A 20,225-nucleotide genomic window follows, 5' to 3' on the forward strand; every position below is an offset into this window, starting at 1 on the left:
CCTTTGTTCGAATTATTCTTCCAAAGACAGTGAACAGAACAAGTTGGTAACACTTAGGAATATCCACAGAAGTCTCTATATTGCACAGAAAAACAAGTCTGATGTTCTAATGAATGTTATCAGTTTAACACCCCATTAAATCAGATCTTTTTTAACAAGTTGTAAATGTAAAGAGGTCTTTCTTCCTTGAAGGCTACTGAAGAGCAAACATCTCCTTCATCTCTTTCTGAGACTCTTTTTGTTATTTATGAAGACTTGCTTTTTCTTTTTCTTTTTAATTTAAGTCCAGCACTGGAATTTCATGATTTAGCATGAAAAGCAAAAAGCAAGGCAGTAGAGCTCAATTTGAAATGTAGAAACAGAATAGGAATAAATAGGAATTTCCTCGGGCATACAAGGATCATGAAGCATTCACCTTCCATATTTGATACAGCAGGGGAAAAGCTTGCCCGATAATGAAAACAACAAAGAGAAAACAGACCCAAGAGGTGGAGAAAGGCAATTTCTGAAAATGCCTTATGAGGGCCTAGACCCAGCCTTTCAGATATGGTGCCAATAAAGTTCTTTTGGTGCTTGAGCCGGTTTGGGTCGGGTTTTGTCACTTACAACTGAAATAGTCCTGGGGCACCTGACTGGCTCAGTTGGTAGAGCATGTGACTCTTGATCTCAGGGTTGTGAGTTCGAGCCCCACGTTGGGTATAGAGATTACTTAATAATAAAATCTTAAAACAAAACAAAACTGAAGTAGTCCGAACATGAGGACAGATTCCAGGAAGAGGTAGAAGAGATGATCCACAGAGTTGGTGGGACTCAGTGAGGGATGAGAAGGAGATAGATGGCTTAAAGGTGACCTTGGAAGTGTCGCACATCAGAGGTTTGAAGAACAGTGGGTACAGGCATAGAAACAGGAACACTGGTGGAAGTGAACCAGCTGGGCAGGCTCAGGAATCAAGTTCAAGTTGAATTTGAGGTGATGGTAGGTGTTGCCTATGTAGGAAACTTCTAAATATGCTGTTATAACATAAAAATTATTTTGAGCTGAAAGCAATTAGAAGCAGCAAACCTATCAAAATCTCCCCCTTTTATACCTAAAGACAGGGCATAAATTCTCCTTTTACTAGAGACAGACTCTTACCGGCCCAGAGACGCAACAGAGGAATCTGCAAACAAACTTAACTCCATTTGTTTCCGCTCATATATTTACCTTCCCACGGTTTGCTGCCCCTGGAGACTAAAACTGCTTTGTCCTGTCATTTCTTTACAAATGAATTGTTCCTTGTTGAAGATGCTACATGGGCTGGAATTCTAAGCCTTCATTTCGAGTTACTTTTGGTTTAGGTTTCTGCTGCATGTTGTGCACTGCATGTATTAATACAGGCATACCTCGAAGATATTGAAGGCTTGATTCCAGACCACTGCAATAAAGCAAATATCACAATAAAGTGAGGCAAATGAATTTTTTTATTTCCCAGTGCATGCAAAAGTTATGTTTATGCTGTAGTCTATTGAGTATGCTATATAGCATTATGTATAATCTTTTTTTAAGATTTTATTTATTTGAGAGAGAAAGCGCGTGCATGAGCAGGGGGGAGGAGAAGAGGGAGAAGCAGACTCCCTGCTGAGCAGGGAGCCCAATGCGGGGCTCTATCCTAGGACCCCCGGATCATGACCTGAGCTGAAGGCAGACGCTTAACAAACTGAGCCACCCAGGCATCCCGAAAAATGTATAGTCTTAATTAAAAAATACTTTATTGCTAAAAAATGCTAACCACCAACTGAATGTGACCATCAAGTCGCTTTTTTTTTGCTGGTGGAAGGTCTTGCCTCGGCACTGATGGCTGCTGACTGATCAGGCAGTGGTTGCTGAAGACTGGGGTGGCTGTGGCAACTTCTTAAAATAAGTGATGAAGTTTGCCACATTGACTCCTCTTTCACGAATGACTTCTCTGTAGCATGCTTGCTGTTTGGTAGCATTTTATCCACATTAGAACTTCTTTCAAAATTGGAGTCAGTCCTCTCAATCCCTGCTGCTGCTTTTTCAACTAAGTCTATGACATATTCTAAATCCTGTGTTATCATTTCAACTTCTTCACAACTTCTCCACCAGGAGTAGATTACAGCCACCCTCTGCTAGCTTCAAACATTTCTTCTGCAGCTTCCTCACCACTCTCAGCCTCCCCAGAATTGAAGAGAGTGAGGGCCTGGCTCTGGATTAGGCTTTGGCTTAGGGAAATGCTGTGGCTGGTTTGATCTTCTATCCAGACCACTGAAAGTGTCTCCATATCAGCAACAAAGCTGTTTTGCTTTCTTATCATTCATGTGTTCACTGGAGAGGCACTTTTAATTTCCTTCAAGAGCTATTCCTTTGCATTTGCAACCTGGCTAACTGGTGCAGGAGGCCTAGCTTTCAGCCCATCTCTGCTTTCAACATGTCTTCTTCGTGAAGCTTAACCATTTCTACCTTTTGATTTAAAGAGAGAGACGTGCAACTCTTCCTTTCACTTGAACACTTAGAGGCCATCATGGGGTGATTATTGGCCTCATTTCAATATTGTTGTTTCTCAGGGAATAGGGAGGCCTGAGGACGGGGGAGAGAGACAGGAACACAGCAGGTCGGTGGGGCAGTCAGAACACAAGCAACATTGTCAATTAAGTTTGCTGTCTTCTGTGGGCACGACTTGTGGTGCCCCGAAACAGTTAGCAACATCAGGGATCACGGACCACAGATCACCGTAATGAATATAATTTAAAAAGTTTGAAATATTGTGAGAATTACCAAACTGTGACACAGATATGTGAAGTGAACAAATGCAGTTGGAAAAATGGTGCTGATAGACTTGCTTGACGTTGGGTTGCCACAAACCTTCAATTTGTAAAAAAACAACGACAACAACAAAACCACAGTATCTGTGACGTGCAATAAAGTGAAGCACAATAAAACAAGGTATTCCTATGAACTGTTTTCTCCTGTTAATCTTTTTGTTACCGGGGTCTCAGCCAAGAACTCGGAGGGTAGAGGGAAAATCATGTCTTCTCTAGTACACCCATACTCACTCCTGAGACTCAGCACTGAGCCAGAGTGAGTCATCCAGACTAGAAATGTCCGCGGGGGAACCATCCATGTCAAGTTGTAGTTGAAACCACTCGGATGAGCTCCCCGGAAAGAAAAGAGCCATGCAAAGCCATGGAAAGAAGAGAGGGGTGATAACTGCATCTCAGGAAAACCCAGTGTTCCCATTCAAGTGGGTAGGAGAGAGTCATGGAAAAGTTGTCATGAGAAAGTGGTTGGAAGGATAAATGGTACAAGGAATACATCGTGTCCCAAAAGGCAGAGAGGAGAGGGTTTGGAGAGGCAGGGCAGGACAATGGAGATTAACATTTGGGGGACAGAATTCTGTGGAGGCTTCTCCTGAAAGTTATTAAAAAGCCACCTTTGAGGGCTTGAAAGCAGGTAATAAGGGAGAGATTACGATCTCATATAGTAACTAACACACAGTCCAACTTAGATGATCTGCTTTATAGACTCCCACTGATACTCCTCATCCCTCTCCTCATCACCCCAGTGAGCGCTCAGGCGGGTTGGCTCACTCTGAGGCAGCCACAAAGGCTTGGCCATTTCCCTTTCTTCCCAAATTTCTGAGAACTGGTCTTTCTCCAGGATGCTGGGAGTTGGCCCCAGACTACTACTGCAGGGATCCTGGTCGTGCTGGAAAGTCAGGTTTCTCAAAGGACCACGATCATCTTGTAAAAGGCACTGTCCTGTTGGGTAGGCTCCAAATTCAGGCTTCACTTTGGGACCAGACTTCCCAGGCACCTCCCCGCAAACCACAGCCCTGGAGTTCAGCCTGCAAGCTGCAAAGAAGGCAGGGGATGGTGAACTCCTCCAGATAGGCCCAGATCTCACACTGGCTCTCACATAGGAGGACATTTTAGGGAAAATTCTGTTTTGATGCAGGAACACAAGATTCTCTCCCTTTTGCTTCAAAGCGTCACAGAATTATTCTGTGCTCAAATGACATTCAAATGCATAAGCCAATGAGCTCCTTTTGGTGCCTGAGCCAGGTTGGGTCGGATTTTGTTAAATTAGGGCAGTTTAGGAGGAAGTCAGACCTGGCTGAGGGTCAAGGACACTCATTCATTCTTTCAGCAGTTATTTATTGAGCACCTATTATGTACCATGCTAGACCCTTGAGATTATAATGATGAAGACAGACCTGATGCTCATTTTCATGGTGTTTACAGCCCAAGGAGACTGCAAACAACAGCAACAGACAGAGGGGATAGAGATGAACATGACGGGACTACTTTAGATAAGCGTGGTCAGAGGGGCCTGTTGGAGGAGATGTCATTCAGGCTAAGTCATAAGATATGAGCTGTTACTAGATGTAAAAGTGAGGGGAAGTAACACAAACCAGTGTAAGCACAAAGGCCATTTGGTAGGAAGGGTGTGACACTGTGGAAGTGAAGGCACACCAAGTGGCAGGAAGCGGGAGGGGGTGTTCAGGGAGGAGGGGGGACAGGGGAAGGGCAAGTGCCAAAGACCCTTGGGTCCTCTGAGCCCTCTTCTCTCGACTAGCCCTCAACCCTGGTATATAAAGACCAGCTTCTAACAGCTCACAGCCACGTCCCTAAGATGACTCCAGCCCCCCGGCCCCCACCTTAAAGTACCTGCCTGAGAAAACTCAAGGCTGTCAAAAACCTTTACTGTTTGTTCCTGAACAATCACCTGAGCACAGGGCCCCTGCCCCTCAGTTCCATGGGAGGACACAGCCCAAATGTGGGTAGTTGCCGGCTCGCAGACATAGCTGGCCGAACCACATTTATACTGACTATCTCTTTGTAATCTGTAATTTGTCACTTCCCCGACTGTACTAAGGCCCCATTTGCCCCTTCTCCCTACTCCCTTGTTGGCCCATTCAGCTCTACAAATCCAGGTTGAGTTCAGTTCAGGATGGACTCCTTTTTCCTATTGCAATAGTTATTACTGATTAAAATCTGTCCTTACCACTCGAATTAGCGTCCAGCTTTGTTTATCTTTGACTCAGGCCAGCAGGACCTCCGAGGCCACGGCCAGAAGTCTGGGTTTTATTTTCAGTGTAACAGAAAGTCCATGAAGGGTTTAAACAGGGGTAACGGGCTATGACTTGGGTTTTAAGATCCCTCTGGCTACTGCATGCAGAACAGAATGTAGCTGGGAAAGAATGAGAGTCAGAAGCCAGTTAGGCCACTGCAGTGGGTGGGTGAACATCCAAGCTATGCACAGTATCTATCGAGTACATCATAAACTATCAAGAGGTAGCTATCGCAAATTACCCTTTACTCTCTTTCAGCCATCACTCTGGGTGAGTGAGAGTCATTCCCACGAACTGTTTGCTTCCCTACTTCTCCCATTTATTACTCAGCATTGCTGGAGGAGCTGGATCGCCATTTGGGTAATTTTTCAAATGTAGAAAAATAAATTCTAATGCCGAGAGAAAGGAACATTAGAAAGAAAGGGAGAAATACAGCTGTGATCAGTCAGGACACACATTTCCCAGCTCTCCCACTGTGCCTCTTAATTCAAACAGATTTTCCTATTTTCCAGTGAGATGGTGGTCCCCATTCTTCCCCTCAGCTCAGGAAAAGCACGGTAATTTCCCTGTATGCTTTTTCTTTTACGAAGCTCCTGGAAAATATTGCCAGTGCACTACGACATCCGATACGGAGAGCAAATTTTTTCCTCTAACACTTGAATACAGTCTCTGTTTTTCATGTTCTCTGGGTCATTCCTGCTTTTAGTTTTGGCAAATGAGAACAGCAAGCAGCCTCCTGGGAAGTTAGCATTCGGTACCTAATATTCCATGCTGGGCACGGGTGTTAGCAAGTGCAGGGGACAGGCCGTGTCTCCCATCCTTTCCTCTCCAGCTGAAATCAGGCAGTCTCCCGGATGGCACTGCTGGAACCTGAGACCGGACTTCATCGGTCCCGCTAATGACTGCATAGGAATAAATAATTGAGGTTGTTAATGAGGGCTTGAGTTATTTTCCCAATGAGCCCAGCTTTCTGGCAGCTGCTGTCATTTTCACACGCTTGCCTCAGAGTCAGCAAATATTTGGAATTTTTTTTATGTGGGTGTCTTTGATAGCGCCCCTGGGAAATAAAGTAGGTCCCAGCCTGTCCACTCCAAGCATTGCAGGAGAAAGGGAAATAAAAGCAGTCCACAACTGTGAACCTGTTTTCTGCTTTGAACCTCCTTTCTACACGAGGTAGAAGCCAAGTCACACACAGGGTCTCTTTCTCTAGGGGTTGAGCTTAAATTTGGGGGCAACTTCTCTAAAGCCAAGGAGTGGGTGTCAAGTGGCAGATTGGTTCAGTGTCCTCCTTGACCTCCACTGGGACGTTCTCATTTGTGGCCAGTCTTTGTTGGTGCACAAGTCAACGCTTTGCCTGCCTCTTGCCCACCACCAGGTCACCGGCTTCTCTGTGTCGTGCTGCCCTCTGTTGTTCAGAAACACCTCAGGGTTCCTGCCCCATCAAAGGGACAGGAACACCATTTCCATGGCCACTGGAACCCCCGGCACCACAGCATTGATCCCCTGACACAGCCTGTGAAACAGAGTAACTCAGCCCTACCTGCTCATATTGAAGATTGCACCTGGTGGCCCACATGCGGCCCTCAGATGTGTCTTGTCTGATAGGTACTGAAAAAATTAAATGAAAAAATTAAAAATTAGAGCCATCCCATAAATCAGAAGATTTCACATATTTCAGATTCTCCTCCCATCCTTTTCTGTCTCTTGATGTTCTCGGAGCCCACAAATAGGCTTATATCACCTTAAAAAAAAATCATTGCCCACAACATGCCTCAATCAGCCACTTCAAGCTTTCTTTTCCAAGTCTGCTTCACAGGTAACACTGTATGGCCCTAAGGACTCAACATTCCCTAAACCCCATGTTTCTCCAACTCTCTGTGGTGGAGGACCAATTTTTAAGTTTCCAATCTATCACAAATCAATCCTTTTGTAAAAAAAAAATAATAAAAATGAAATTAAAAAGATACACACAAATACGAGCTCAATTTATTATTATTCTTAGTGTGAACAGAAACAAAATTACTCTATAAAATTGCTATATAAGCTTTTTAAACGCTTACTCTGAGTTTCTGTACTGCCCTCACTGTGGATCAATAACAATTGTAAGCATGGCCCTAAACAATTCCCAGACTTTTCTGCTTTCGTGGCTTTGCTTATGTTCTCCCCTCTACCAGGATGCTGTGCTTGCTGTCCACCTTCCCTTCCTTCCCTCCCCCACATCGTGCTCAACTTCCAAAGACCTTCTGATCCTTCAAGGCCCTTTCAAATGTAGCCTCTGGTAGGAGGCATCTTACCTGCTCTGGGAGCCCCCATTGGGCACAGACTGACTCTCACCCCCTTGGCATTGTATAAGGATAATTGTGCGCTCTGTCATCACACCCCTACCTGATGTTAAACTTCCTCAGCTCAAGCACTTTCCCACGGTACTAACCCAGAGCCTTGTATATAGTAAGCTTTCAACACACTGTTGCTGGGTTGAAGTACTTCAATGAAAAAAAAAAAGAAAAAGCGAGGAAGCCATTGGATTGGTCACAGAGTATTACTGGCAAAGTGGGAACAAAACTCAGTGCTTTGGGCTCTTAGTTTAATTACCATGAATTCTCACCAATTTAGCCCTAAAAGTGAGGTAAGTCAGACAGAGAAAAACAAATACTGTATGACATCACTCACATGTGAAACCTAAAAAAACCCAACTCATATATATATGGAAATTAGAATGGTGGTTACTTGGGGCTGGGGGTGGGGAAATTGGGGAGATGTTGTTAAGGGTACAGCCAGCAGATAAATTAGTTCTGGAGATCTAATGCACAGAATGGTGAATACAGTCAATAATACTGTATCATAAACTTCAAAGTTGCTAAGAGACTAGATCTTAATTGTCCTCACCACAAAAAAGAAATGATAATTATGTGATTTGATAGAGGTGTTAGCTAATCCTATTGCATTATATAAATGCACCAAACCAACATGTCCTACACCTGAAGCCAGCGTCCATTAACACTAGATGTCCTATCACTCCCAGGCTCAGCCCAACCGACCAAGGAACCTGTAGGAATTGCAACCCCACTAGCTTACGAGTAGTTAACCAGCACGACCTTAGAGATATAATCACCAACTGTACCTAATGAATTCTCTAATATAAAGAATAAAGAGACAACCGCAACCACATTCTGTCTAGGTAGTGGAACCTGCGGGCTGGGAAACTTCAGGATGGCTCATGCTAAGAGCTGGACCCTGAAGAAGCACTTTGAAGGCAGCCCTACTCATAGTAACTTTGAGTTAAAGACAGTTGAACTCCCATCCTTAAAAAATGGAGAGGTCCTGCTGGAAGCTTTGTTCCTTACCGTGGATCCTTATATGAGAGTGGCGGCCAAAAGATTGAAGGAGGGTGATATGATGATGGGGCAGCAAGTGGCCAGAGTTGTGGAAAGTAAAAACTCAGCCTTCCCAGCAGGAACTGTGGTAGTGGCTTTTTCAGGCTGGACGACGCACTCTATTTCTGATGGGAAAGATCTGGAAAAGCTACTCGCAGAATGGCCAGACACGTTACCGGTGTCTTTGGCTCTGGGAACAGTGGGCATGACAGGGCTAACAGCCTACTTTGGCCTACTTGACATCTGTGGTGTGAAGGGTGGAGAAACAGTGATGGTTAATGCAGCAGCAGGAGCAGTGGGCTCTGTGGTGGGGCAGATAGCTAAGCTCAAGGGCTGCAAAGTTGTTGGAGCAGCAGGGTCTGACGAAAAGTTTGCCTACCTCAAAAAGCTTGGATATGATGTTGCCTTTAACTACAAAACAGTAGAGTCTTTGGAAGAAACTTTGAAAAAAGCCTCTCCTGATGGTTATGATTGTTACTTCGATAATGTAGGTGGAGAGTTTTCAAACATTGTTATCCCCCAGATGAAGAAATTTGGAAGAATTGCTATATGGGGGGCCATCTCTACATATAACAGTACTTGCCCTCCTCCCCCAGGCCCACCCCCGGAGAATATTATCTATCAGCAGCTCCACATGGAAGGGTTCATTGTCACCCGCTGGCAAGGAGAGGTCCGCCAGAAGGCTCTGAAAGACTTGCTGAAATGGGTCATAGAGGGTAAAATCCAGTACCATGAATACATCATCAAAGGATTTGAAAACATGCCAGCTACATTCATGGGAATGCTGAAAGGAGATAATTTGGGAAAAACAATAGTGAAAGTATGAAAAAAATGACACACGGAATCTAGAAATCATTTGGATAATTATTTCTTTTTAACCATTTAGTAAAAATGTATACTACCTTCATCATCTAAGAAATAGTCATTGTGATGAGTTTGATCTCCCTAATAAAACACATGTAAGTGGTATGTAAAAAAAAAAAAAAAAAGAATAAAGAAATCTTGTCAGATTCCAAGTCTCTCGAAAGGGAAAAGACCTCGAGGGACCCGACAAAGCAGTACCAGAGAACCTGCTAGCATGATACCATGGGCATCCAACCAACAGCACCCACTTTCTCAAAAGACCCCTGCCCAAATTTTGCCCTTAAAACCCCTCCATTTGCAAGCCATCAGGGAGTTCAGGACTTCTGAGCATCAGCTCCCTGTTCCCCTGGATGATGCCACACCAATAGACAAGCTCTCTTTCTTCTCCGCAAAAGCTCAGTGTCCGTTTTTATTGGCTTGCTGCACATCGGGGAGACAAACTCTCATTTGGTTCAGTTGCACACCTTAAATTACACGATATTTTATGGCATATCTGAATTTTAGAAGCAAAAATAAAAACAAAAAACCTTGGGCTATTATAGAGTATCACAGAAAAATCTGATGAACAAAAGAAAACCACAGCTCTATTTATTGTTGCCAAGTGAAATTTGGCAGTCTGAATACCTTACCTGAATTATAATGAATGTTCAGACATCTTGAAGAAGTACCTGTAAAAGCCTCAGAATTAGAATTCGCATGTTCTTTGACCTTGGTACGTGTTCACCCAAGAATGGGAATTCCTAATTCTTTTTCTGGCTTAAAAAAGGGAATGGGGAGAGGAACTCAAGAGAATCAAGAGATCCAAAAGAGTGTTACTCAGGTGGGCGCTAGAGGGAGATCATCCAGCTTCAAAGAGATTGTTCTTGGAAAAGAACACCTCTCGGGGCTGCAACAGGGAAGGAACAAGCCAGCTGGGGAGGAATATTGAGGACACATGTAAAATCCTGACTTCCCATTCAGGGCCTCCCTGAAGTTGAGAGAGGCTAGACCATTTCCAGTTTTTGAGGTTTTAGGTTGATTTTGAAAATTAAGGAACTCAAAGCCTTGTAAAAATTGTGGTATATATTGTTTAATAATATACCAAATCACGACTTCTCTCCCTCTCTCTCTCTCTCTCTCTCTCTCTCTCTCTCTCTCACACACACACACACAGCATATGTAGCTTGACGTGGAACTTAAAAGTCTGTGAGACTGTTTGGAATTCAGCCAAGATATGGGGGTTCAGGTTATTTGTGGCTGATGTTCCCTTCTTTCTGCCCCCCAAATTTTGAATATTTGCCTCTTAGCCTGTCTTGGGAACCATTTGCAGCCATTTCCCCCGGTATAGTCAAACATCCCCCAACATTCTTATTCATTTCCATGGTTTTAATTGCCATATGTTTGCTTATTCTCAAACATATACCCTCAGGTCTGGGGAAATTATTAAACTTTCTATGCCTCAGTTTCTGGATCTGTTAAATGGGAATAATAATGGCACTTGCCTGGTAGGCTTGTGAAGTTTAAAATTTAATTAATATATGCACCAATGTATATTGCACATATATTCTACATGCATACATGTACATATATGTATGTATATACAGTACACACAAATTTGTATGCAGTGACATACACATAGTATGCATGTTTTATATATATATACATGTGTACAGGCTTGTGTGTATGTTAATTCATATGTACATATATGTGTATACATGAATATACAAGGAATGTATTTATGTGTATATAAAGTTCTTGCAACATAGCACACACTGTATTATTTTCTTCTCATGCTCAGTGCTTGAACCACACTGAATCAACAGTGGTTTCCTCTCTTCTCTGCTCCTTTGCACTTGCTCCTCTCTCAGCCTAGAATAGCCTCCTATTGTCCCTCCCTTTGGCTGTCTTCCTGACTCAGATCAGGTCACCACCTTTAGGTGGCCTTAGATCACCTTCCCTCCAGTTAGGTGTCCTTTCCACATGGCAACTCTCTTCAGTATATCGCCACTCCATGTAATTATTTCTTTTTTTATAATGTTTTATTTATTTATTCATGAGAGTCAGAGAGAGAGAGAGGCAGAGGCAGAGAGAGAAGCGATGCAGGACTCGATCCCAGGACCCTGGGATCATGACCTGAGCCAAAGGCAGATGCTTAACCATCTGAACCACCCAGGCGCCCCCATGTAATTATTTCTTATCTGTCCCCATCACTAGACTGTGAACTCCTTGATGGTAGCATTTGTGTCTTACTGCTTTGGTATGCCCATCATCTAGGACAGTGTCTAGGTACAGAGCAGGGCTCACAAAATATTTGTTGAACAAGTGCAATCTAAAAATATCTACAGGCAGGGCTCATATATACATATGTAAGTGTAGACCAATGACCCCTGTGGAGAGCCTGGGCCATCTACAGGAAGGGAAGGAGGGCATAGGGTAGGTACAATGGGAGAAGCCCCTCTATTTCCCGGGTGGTGGAGGAGGGGGGCAGGGTTAGCAGGATTATGGCCAGCTTTGCAGGTGAGTGCCCTGGGTACATTTTGCTGCTCTTATCTCTGCAGTGCTGTAGGTTTCAGCCATAGCTTTGCCCCTAATTTGACTGTGATCTTGGAAAACAACTTTGCTTAACTTCAACTTCCTCATCCCCAGTTAACTACTCTACCTGCGATGGCATTTAGCTGGATCGACCTCTGCAGCAGAGTGGACTACTTCAGGCTGTGTCCCTTCTGACTGACTTCATGCCTTTCTAGTTGTTAGCTTCAAACAGCCACCCTAGCCCCTAGCTACATGTTAGGTACAAATGTCAAGTTGCTTTCCTTTTCATTTCATATTTCGTAAATATTAGTCATTTGCATACCACTTTCTGATTTGTCCTATATTCACATTTTTACCTAAACTAATTTTTGGCTTAACATTTTTATTTAAATTCATCACTTTTTATTTATGCCCACTTTAGCCTTGTTCTAAGCAAAAATATTCTTAAATTCATGAATTTGATATGCAAGGGGCACTTCTGAATACACATAAAAAACTATAACAGTTACAATGTGTAATAGTCATCTGCGTGGTTTCTACAATGATCTTGGGTGATGGCACGCTCATTACCCTTTGGGAAATCTCAGACACGGGTCGTTCTCAAAGGGGGATTCCCTGGATCAACAGCATTAGCATCACCTTGGAACCTGTTAAGAATGCCATTCTCCAGCCCCACCCGAGTTATTGACTCTCAGACTGAGGGTGGGGCCAGCAATCTGTGTTTTAACAAGCACCACCACCCCCCCCACCCCCCCCACCTCCCCCACCCCACCCCCCCCCCCGCCCAGGTGATGCGCTCAAGATTAACAATGCTGTCAGAGAACTTGGTGCACTCCCATGAGCTGACTTCCTCTACCCAGGAGTCTCTAATTCAGACCCTTCCCCCAGCTTTGGCTCAGCCCTGCCTCCCTTCAGGACCATTCATCATTCCGGTTCAGCCACTGAGACATGAGCAACGGCACAGATGCACCTGCTTTTCCTGCAGCTAGCACAGCCTTCATTGGAACAATTTCCTTCCCACCTTATTGTTTCCCAATCTTTCAGGCACTGAGTTGATTAAATTCAGAGGAAGAAACAGGTCAAATCCTCTGTTCCATAAAAACTAGTTACCTTCTCTGTCCTCCTCATTCTGTCCTGTGAGGTGGGGTAATCTTTTTCCTTCCTTTTTCTCAGCATGGTCTTCTACATTGTCAAGGCCCTCTCCATGGGGCAGGGGGGCATGAGGACCTCAGATGTTGTGTAGGTGCCCTAAGAGGCATCTCTGGTCCTCTGAGCAGAACCACTATCCCTGAAGGGAGAATCACAGGAGCTTGTAAGCCATCTTGCTTTGCTCAGCCATTGATACTGCAGTATATATATTGATGCTGGCAGTACAAGTCCAAGGACCCAGACTGGGGTCCCACAGAACCAGTCAAGAGGGTCCTTGGCTTCGAGCAGGATAGAAATCAAATGTGAGCCAACAGGAGGTGAAAGCAGAGTTTACTGAAGGTATATACAGAGAGAGATACAGACAGAGCATCTGGGACACTCAGAAAGGAAAAGAGGGAGTCTCATCTTTGCTTGGGCTCTGGGGTTTTTACTGATGATTGTCTGGTGCACTTGTCCTCTCAGACATCCAGAAACTTGTCAGAATGAGGATAAGATCCAAGTGGACATCATAAGTCACTTATTCCCTGAAGCCAGGGGTCTTGATGTTAAGATGTCTCTAGCACCAAAGGTCCGGAATATGCAGGATAACTTCCTTCCTCTGGTCCTTCTCAGCTGGTCCTTCCTTAGATGTTATCTATTCTAGAGAAATCATTAACTCCTTGTCCCTTACAAGGAGGACATATACTTTTTGCATTACAAGGCGTGTGTAGAGTGAGGTGGGGGCGCAGGTCCTGGCAAGAATAGAAGCCAGAAAAGAAGCAAAGGGAAAAAAACAGCTTTTTCCCTTCTGGGGTCCCTTCAGTTTCTCTGTCTCAATATCACTGTTTCCTGCAGGCAGCTTCTTCATCTCTTCTCCCCCTATGCTCTCAACTATGCTGATTTCAGCTATTTCATGCTTCAGCTTCCTACCTGCCAGGGAAGCCTAACCATCTCCTCTGTTCCACCCCCACCTCTCAGAGAAGCTCTACTGTTGCATTGTTATCCCCATCCTCTGAAACACCCAGCCAACAGGTCCAAAGCTAGAACATATCACCTTTGAGGGGAGGGGAAAAAAATTTTCCCTCTACCTTTCTAAATTCTTGGTTGGGGCCCCTACTACAAAAGACAGATTCACAAAAGAAAAACAAACAAGTTTATTAGCTTGTATATCTCATGTATACATGGGACACACCCAGGGGAAAAATGAGAAACTCTCCAAGAGGTGGTTTAGAATTCAGGCTGAAATACCATCTTTAGCTAGAAACAAAAAGGGTATGGGGAAGGCCAGTCAGTGTATGGGGATAACCAGGGAAAGTTTGGTCCATCAGAGTTTCATTACGCAGATTTAAGTTGGAGGCTTCCCCACTGGTAAGACTTTTTTAGGATTCGCTCACCCCTGTCTTCCAGGTGTAGAAGGGAAAAACCCTCACAAATGCAGATTTCTTTCATAAATGTAACTTTCCTTTACAAAAGGGTAACTTCTACTCTGTTTTCAGAGCTTCTCCTCTGTCTGCTGTTTCTTAAAATAATCAACTCAAAACAATCTTTATGCCAACAGGGCCTATTTGGGGATGACAAATCCTCACCCTTCACCTTCCACAATAACCCACTTATTTTCTTGCCTTTCCCATCTCAGTTAATTGAGCCAAAGTCTGTTGCATCGTCCAAGCCAGAAAACCTTGCCTCTTCCTCATACACATTCCGTGGGTCAGCAAGGTGTGGGGATTCTGCCCCTTCATCCTGAATCTTTCCTCCTTGTACCCTGAAAGCCATGTCCATTGAGACAACAGTTTCCAAGCTGGTCAGTCCTTTCTGCACCTGCCCCCTACTTGGCAGCTGAAGTAGATTTTAAATAACAAATCAAATCATTTGGCACTTCCCTATGAAAACTTTTTCCACTGCCACCTCCTGGATAAAGTTCAACACTCTCGCAAACCAAGCCCTTGAGCACCTGATCCCAAACTTCTTTCCTGTTTTGTTCCCAAAGCATGCTGGAGTCCAACCACACAGAACCATTTGCCATTCCCAGAACACAGGAGCCTTCCTGCCTCCAGGCCTGGGATGCCTCCCCGGGGGCCCTCCTTTCCCAGTTTGGTGATTTCCCACCAGCCCATGAATCCCAGCTCTAGTGTCAACTCTGGAGATTTCCGTGACTTCTCCCCACATCCAGCCAAGCCTGGGCCCTATCCACTGTGCATCTGCAGTAGCTCCTAAATGAGGGCCCCTGCAGAGCTCCTCCCTACTAGAAGGGGATATGGTGGTCTGTCATTTGCCTTGGCCCCCCTGGGGACCAATGCAGACAACTAACAAGTATTGCAGCAGCCTACGGAGATCAACCCCTTTCCAGGCGTTGGGGAGGACATTCTCCTCTACCCTGTTAGGTTTCCTGACTGAGTCTGAAAATTAAGCTGACGAGGACAGATGAACAAGAGAAAAGCATACACATTTTTTAAATGTTTACATGTACTTGAGAGTCTTCATAAGAGAGAAAGGTGACCAGAACAGGAAGCTTTCATACCATTTAGACAAAGAAACAGTGAATTTGTGAAGAATTGACAAGACAAAGGGATTTGGGCCAGGAGTAATCCAACTAGGGCTAGGTAGTCCTTGGAAGATAAGGGTTAGTTTAATAAGATTTGTTTGCAGATTGCTCTGATCCCATCTATGGGCTGATTGGAATCCGACTCCAGTAAAAGAAGAATTTATTTCCCGCGGACAGAAAAGGGGTAGTTTTCCCCTCAGGGTTTGTTGCTCCTTAACTGCCTTCAGCTCAATTTTTTTTTAAGGTTTATTGATTTACTTTATTTTATTTTTATTTATTTATTCTTAAGATTTTATTTATTTATTTGAGAGAGTGAGAGAGAGAGAGAGAGAGAGAGAGCGAGCGCGCACACACAGGAGCAGGGGGAGGGGGAGAGGGAGAAGCAGGCTTCCTGCTGAGCAGGAAGCCGGATGCGGGCTCTATCCCAGGACCCTGGGATCATGACCTGAGCCAAAGGCAGGCGCTTAACTGACTGAGCCACCCAGGCGCCCAAAGTTTATTGATTTATTTTCGAAAGAGAGAGAGACCATGTGCATGTGGTGGAGGGGCAGAGGGACAGAGAGAATCTTAAGCAGACTCCTGGTGAGTGAGGAGCCAACGCAGGCCCCCATCTCTCAACCCTGAGCCAAAATCAAGAGTTGGATGGTTAACTGACTGAGTCACCCAGGAAACCTCAAAATAACTTTTATGTCAAAGAGGTATAATTTGGGGTGACATATTCTGGTTTCCTTCATGGGCTACCTCATAGCCACTCTAAACATGAAGAGTTGTAAACACGTTCCAACTCCTAACAAATCTGGAAGGTCCCACATTTTGCCTCAAGTCACCAGGGCCCTGGGTGTGCTGCCATCCCATCCACACTAGGCTCCTTAGACAACATTCACCCTCTTAAGAAGCTAAGAACCCAAACCCTCTATCCCCAAACCCTGCAGCATACTGTCTTTAGGAATTCATCCTCACTCTTCTGTCACCTCCGTTAGCATAATGAGACTCTTACCTTGGAAAAGCAAAGTTGCAAAACTTTGTTTCATTATAGAAATTCTGGAAAGTCTTGTCAAGTCATCAGCAGATAGTTTACATCCTAGATTTGCCTTACCTTGTTGTTTCCCCCAGTCATAGACTGTTATAATCCTTACCCAATCCTTACCCAATCCTTACCGAAATCCTAACCAAATCCTCACCCAATCCTTCCTTCCCCAGTCCTTCCCCAATCCTAACCAAACCTCCTTCTCCCCACCTCAAAAGATCTACCTTAGGGGTGTGCGGGTGGCTCAGTCAGTAGAGAATGCGTCTCTTGATCTTGGAGGTTGTAAGTTCAAGCCCCACGTTCGGTGTAGAGATTACTTAAACATAAAAAAAAATCTTAAAACAAACAAGCAAACCCAAAACCTACCTTAAACCAGACCTCAAAGTCTTAATCAGACCTTCCCCTTTCCCTATCAAGACGCGATCAGACTTCCGTAGGGTGGTTTGCAATAAACTCAGCTTTGCCTTATTAACAGGTTGTTTGGGAAGCCAGCAGTCAAATGGGCTTTGTCTTCTCTAGGCTTCTCCTACCTAAAGAGGAGATTGTTAGTTTGCATTCAAAGGGAGTTTGGTTCTCTCACCAAGTTCGACAAAGAAATTCTCTATCTTTAGATGTAATGTCCGTGTGCTGTGAAAAACCTGGCCACGGCACTGAGATGATGCTTCATGTCTCTAGCTCAAAATCTTCCTTCGGCTTCTTCCTGGCAGCAAAACCCACCTGCAGATGGAAACACGATGACGTGGTGCCTTCTGAGAACTTACCAGCAGAGGGTGCTCTTGAAAAAAGAATTATTTGGAAGCCGCTTTGCGGGGACTGGAAAATTCCCACACAGGAGGCACCATTTAATTTTAATTATTGTAATTAATGGTAAATGCAAGTGGTGGAGCTTCCACAGGACATACACCAAAACGGGCACAGAGTGATAGAGGTGCCAACGGCGGGAAACCCAGCAGAGAACCTTCCCAAAGTGGCGCTCAGATGAGGATTTAAAGCCTCTGGTAGGGGTTGCCTCCTTACCAAGACTCCTTCAATAAGAGAAATTTCCCCCAAGTAATTCTGAAACCTGCCGCATTTAGCTCATGTTGCGCTAAAGTCAGAACTACTTACTTTGGCGTTCCTGAGAAATTATTCTCAACGTTCATGCAGAAAGCCCCCCTAAGCCAGGAGTTGGCAAACTTCTTCCGGTAATAATAGGTATTTTCACTTTTGCTTGCAGGCTATGCAATTTCTGTCATAACTTCCCAAGTCTGCTGTTGTAGCTCAAAAGCAGGCACAAAAATTACACAACGTATGGGAGTGGTTGTTTTCTAACAAAACTTAATTTATGGACCCTGAAATTTTAAATTTTGTCTAATTTTCACAGGTCACAAATGTCATTCTTCTTTTGATTTTTTCCAACCATTTAAAAATGTAAAAACCATTTTTAATTTGTAGGTCATTACAGAGACCAGATTTGGCCCATAGCCCGTGGTTTGCCAAACTTCTGCTCTAAGTCATCCTTCAGCCCCCTTTAACTCCATCTGTAATTGTAACACCTCCCTGAGAGAATATCTTTGTAAATTTTTCTCCCGGAGACCATCTAGAAATATCCTCCAAAAATGATGAAACAAAACAGCTCTTTGAGGTCCTACTGTTACCGAGCAAGAGTTGTTGAAAATACTGCACTGGGTTCAGGGATTCATAAAAACACATGATTTTCAAGGGTCAACACAACTAACTACTTTTTCTGGTCTGACTATTTACTGCAAAATGCATGTTTTGCCCGGGAGGCTCTGCTGGGTCAGCACTGAACTAGCAGAGAGAATGTAAGCAAAGCCAGATACACCAGGGTCTTGGACATGTGTGTGACTGAACTGCTTCAGCTGCTCTTTCTTTCTCTGTAAAATGACGGGATGATATTCTCTACCCAAAGGGCCTTTAAGGAGGATGCCAAGAACCTGAAATGTAGTAGGCACTAAATGGACGGTAGCTTTTATTACCCAGAAGATAGAAATGAACCCTCAGAAATACTTCATCAGTGTATGAGAACCAGCATATGCTCCAACGTTAGTAATGGGTTATATAGTGTCTTAGTCCATCTGGGCTGCTATTGTCACAGAATATAGTAGTCCATGTGGGCTGGATACCATAGACAGGGTAGATTATAAACAACAGAAATGTATTACAGTTTTGCAGGCTGGGAAGTCCAAGATCAGGGTATCTGGTAAGGACCTGCTTCCTGGTTCACAGACAGCTGTCTTTTCTGTGTCTTCACACAGAGGAAGGAATGAGGGATTGTTCTGGAGTCTTTTTTCTAAGGGCACTAATCCCATTCATGAGGAGTCACCCTCATGACCTAATCACCTTTTAAAGGCCCCACCTCCAAATACCAGCACATTGGGGGTTAAGATTTCAACAGATGAATTTGTGGGGACACAAACATTCCACGTATAGAATATGGTAATACGAATGGATGGTAAGATCCTTGAGAGCGGGGCGCACACAAAGTTCCTCTTTTTCTGACTCACTTAGTGCCTGGCACCTAAAGAGGGCCTCAGTTGTTGGGGAACACCTGTGCCTTGATGGAAAGCCATGCATTGCTCCGAGCACACGCCTCTTGGTTATCTGGTTCCCATGGGGGCTCTGCACCTTTTCTTGCCTTTGAGCTATTTTATAACTCTGTGAGTTACAGATAACTGATAGCCATGTGAAATGCTTCTTACTTTAGATATGCAACTAAATTCTGTCTCGGGGAGGTTCAATTGACTTCTTTCTCCCTTTGTGGAAGAAGAGTTTTGTACCATTAGCAAATTCATTTCAGTATTCCTGATCTGCAAATGTCTCGGCTTTTTGACTTCTGCTTTATAACCAGTTGTAACATTTACCTGATTTCCTTATCAATAATGAGTTAAATAAAATCTTCGACATGTGTTTATTTTACACCTGTGTGAGAGGCATGATTTTTAACTATTTTGTGGAAAATTATCTCCTAACACACCATTTAATTGTGAAACTGAATTCAGGAATGTCTTTTTAGAAAACATTTGAACAGCATCCCAGGGGACAACCTAACATATTTCTGTCTTGCCCTTTTGAATCATCTTCTCTTACGTTCTACTCAGGACTCTGACGATAGCTATAAGACTTAGAATGACACATTTCCTCATCTGCAAAATAAGGGGTTGAAGGAGGAAACTGTTCATAAAGTGGCAGTTTTCAAACTTTGTGGTTGAAGGACCCCTTTCTACTTTTACAATTATTGAGAACACCCTCAAATTATTAAGGCTTTGGTTTTTGTGGGTTATATCTATTGCCATTTATCACATTGGAAAGTAAAACAGAATTTTTTTTAAAGATATGCACTTATTAATTCATTGAAGTAACAATAACAAAACCATTACATGTTAATATAAATAACATTTTTCTGAAATATAACTGTGTTCTAAAACAAGAAATACAGTAAGACAAATTGCATTGTTTTACATTTTGGCAAATCCTTTTATTGCTTGGCTTAATACAAGTGCTGGATTCTCATATGTGCATTTGCATTCAATCTGCAGTGACGTCAATATTACGTAGGCTCTAGAAGCTCCATTGTACACTCATGAGAGAATGAGAATAGAAAAGGCAAATAATATCATATTGTTATAATTTTGAGCTATCAGACCCCCAGAAAGGATCTCAGGACCCTCAGGAGTTCTGGAATATTCTTTGAGACCAGCTGTTGT

General features: G+C 43.7%; 1 non-coding gene and 1 pseudogene across 1 annotated transcript; both read left to right on the forward strand.

The window, feature by feature from the left end:
- The first annotated feature begins 626 nt into the window (after positions 1-626).
- Positions 627-699, forward strand: TRNAK-CUU (transfer RNA lysine (anticodon CUU)). The gene has a single exon. It is a non-coding gene; the product is annotated as a tRNA-Lys (tRNA).
- Positions 700-8,245: 7,546 nt separating this feature from the next.
- LOC114205340 (prostaglandin reductase 1 pseudogene) lies at positions 8,246-9,406 on the forward strand (annotated as a pseudogene).
- The last annotated feature ends 10,819 nt before the right edge of the window (positions 9,407-20,225 follow it).

Source organism: Eumetopias jubatus, unplaced genomic scaffold (genome assembly GCF_037043125.1).
Source record: "Eumetopias jubatus isolate StellerSeaLion01/CBP00866 unplaced genomic scaffold, mEumJub1_p1.0 scaffold_7, whole genome shotgun sequence".
NCBI classification, from domain to species: Eukaryota; Metazoa; Chordata; class Mammalia; order Carnivora; family Otariidae; genus Eumetopias; species Eumetopias jubatus.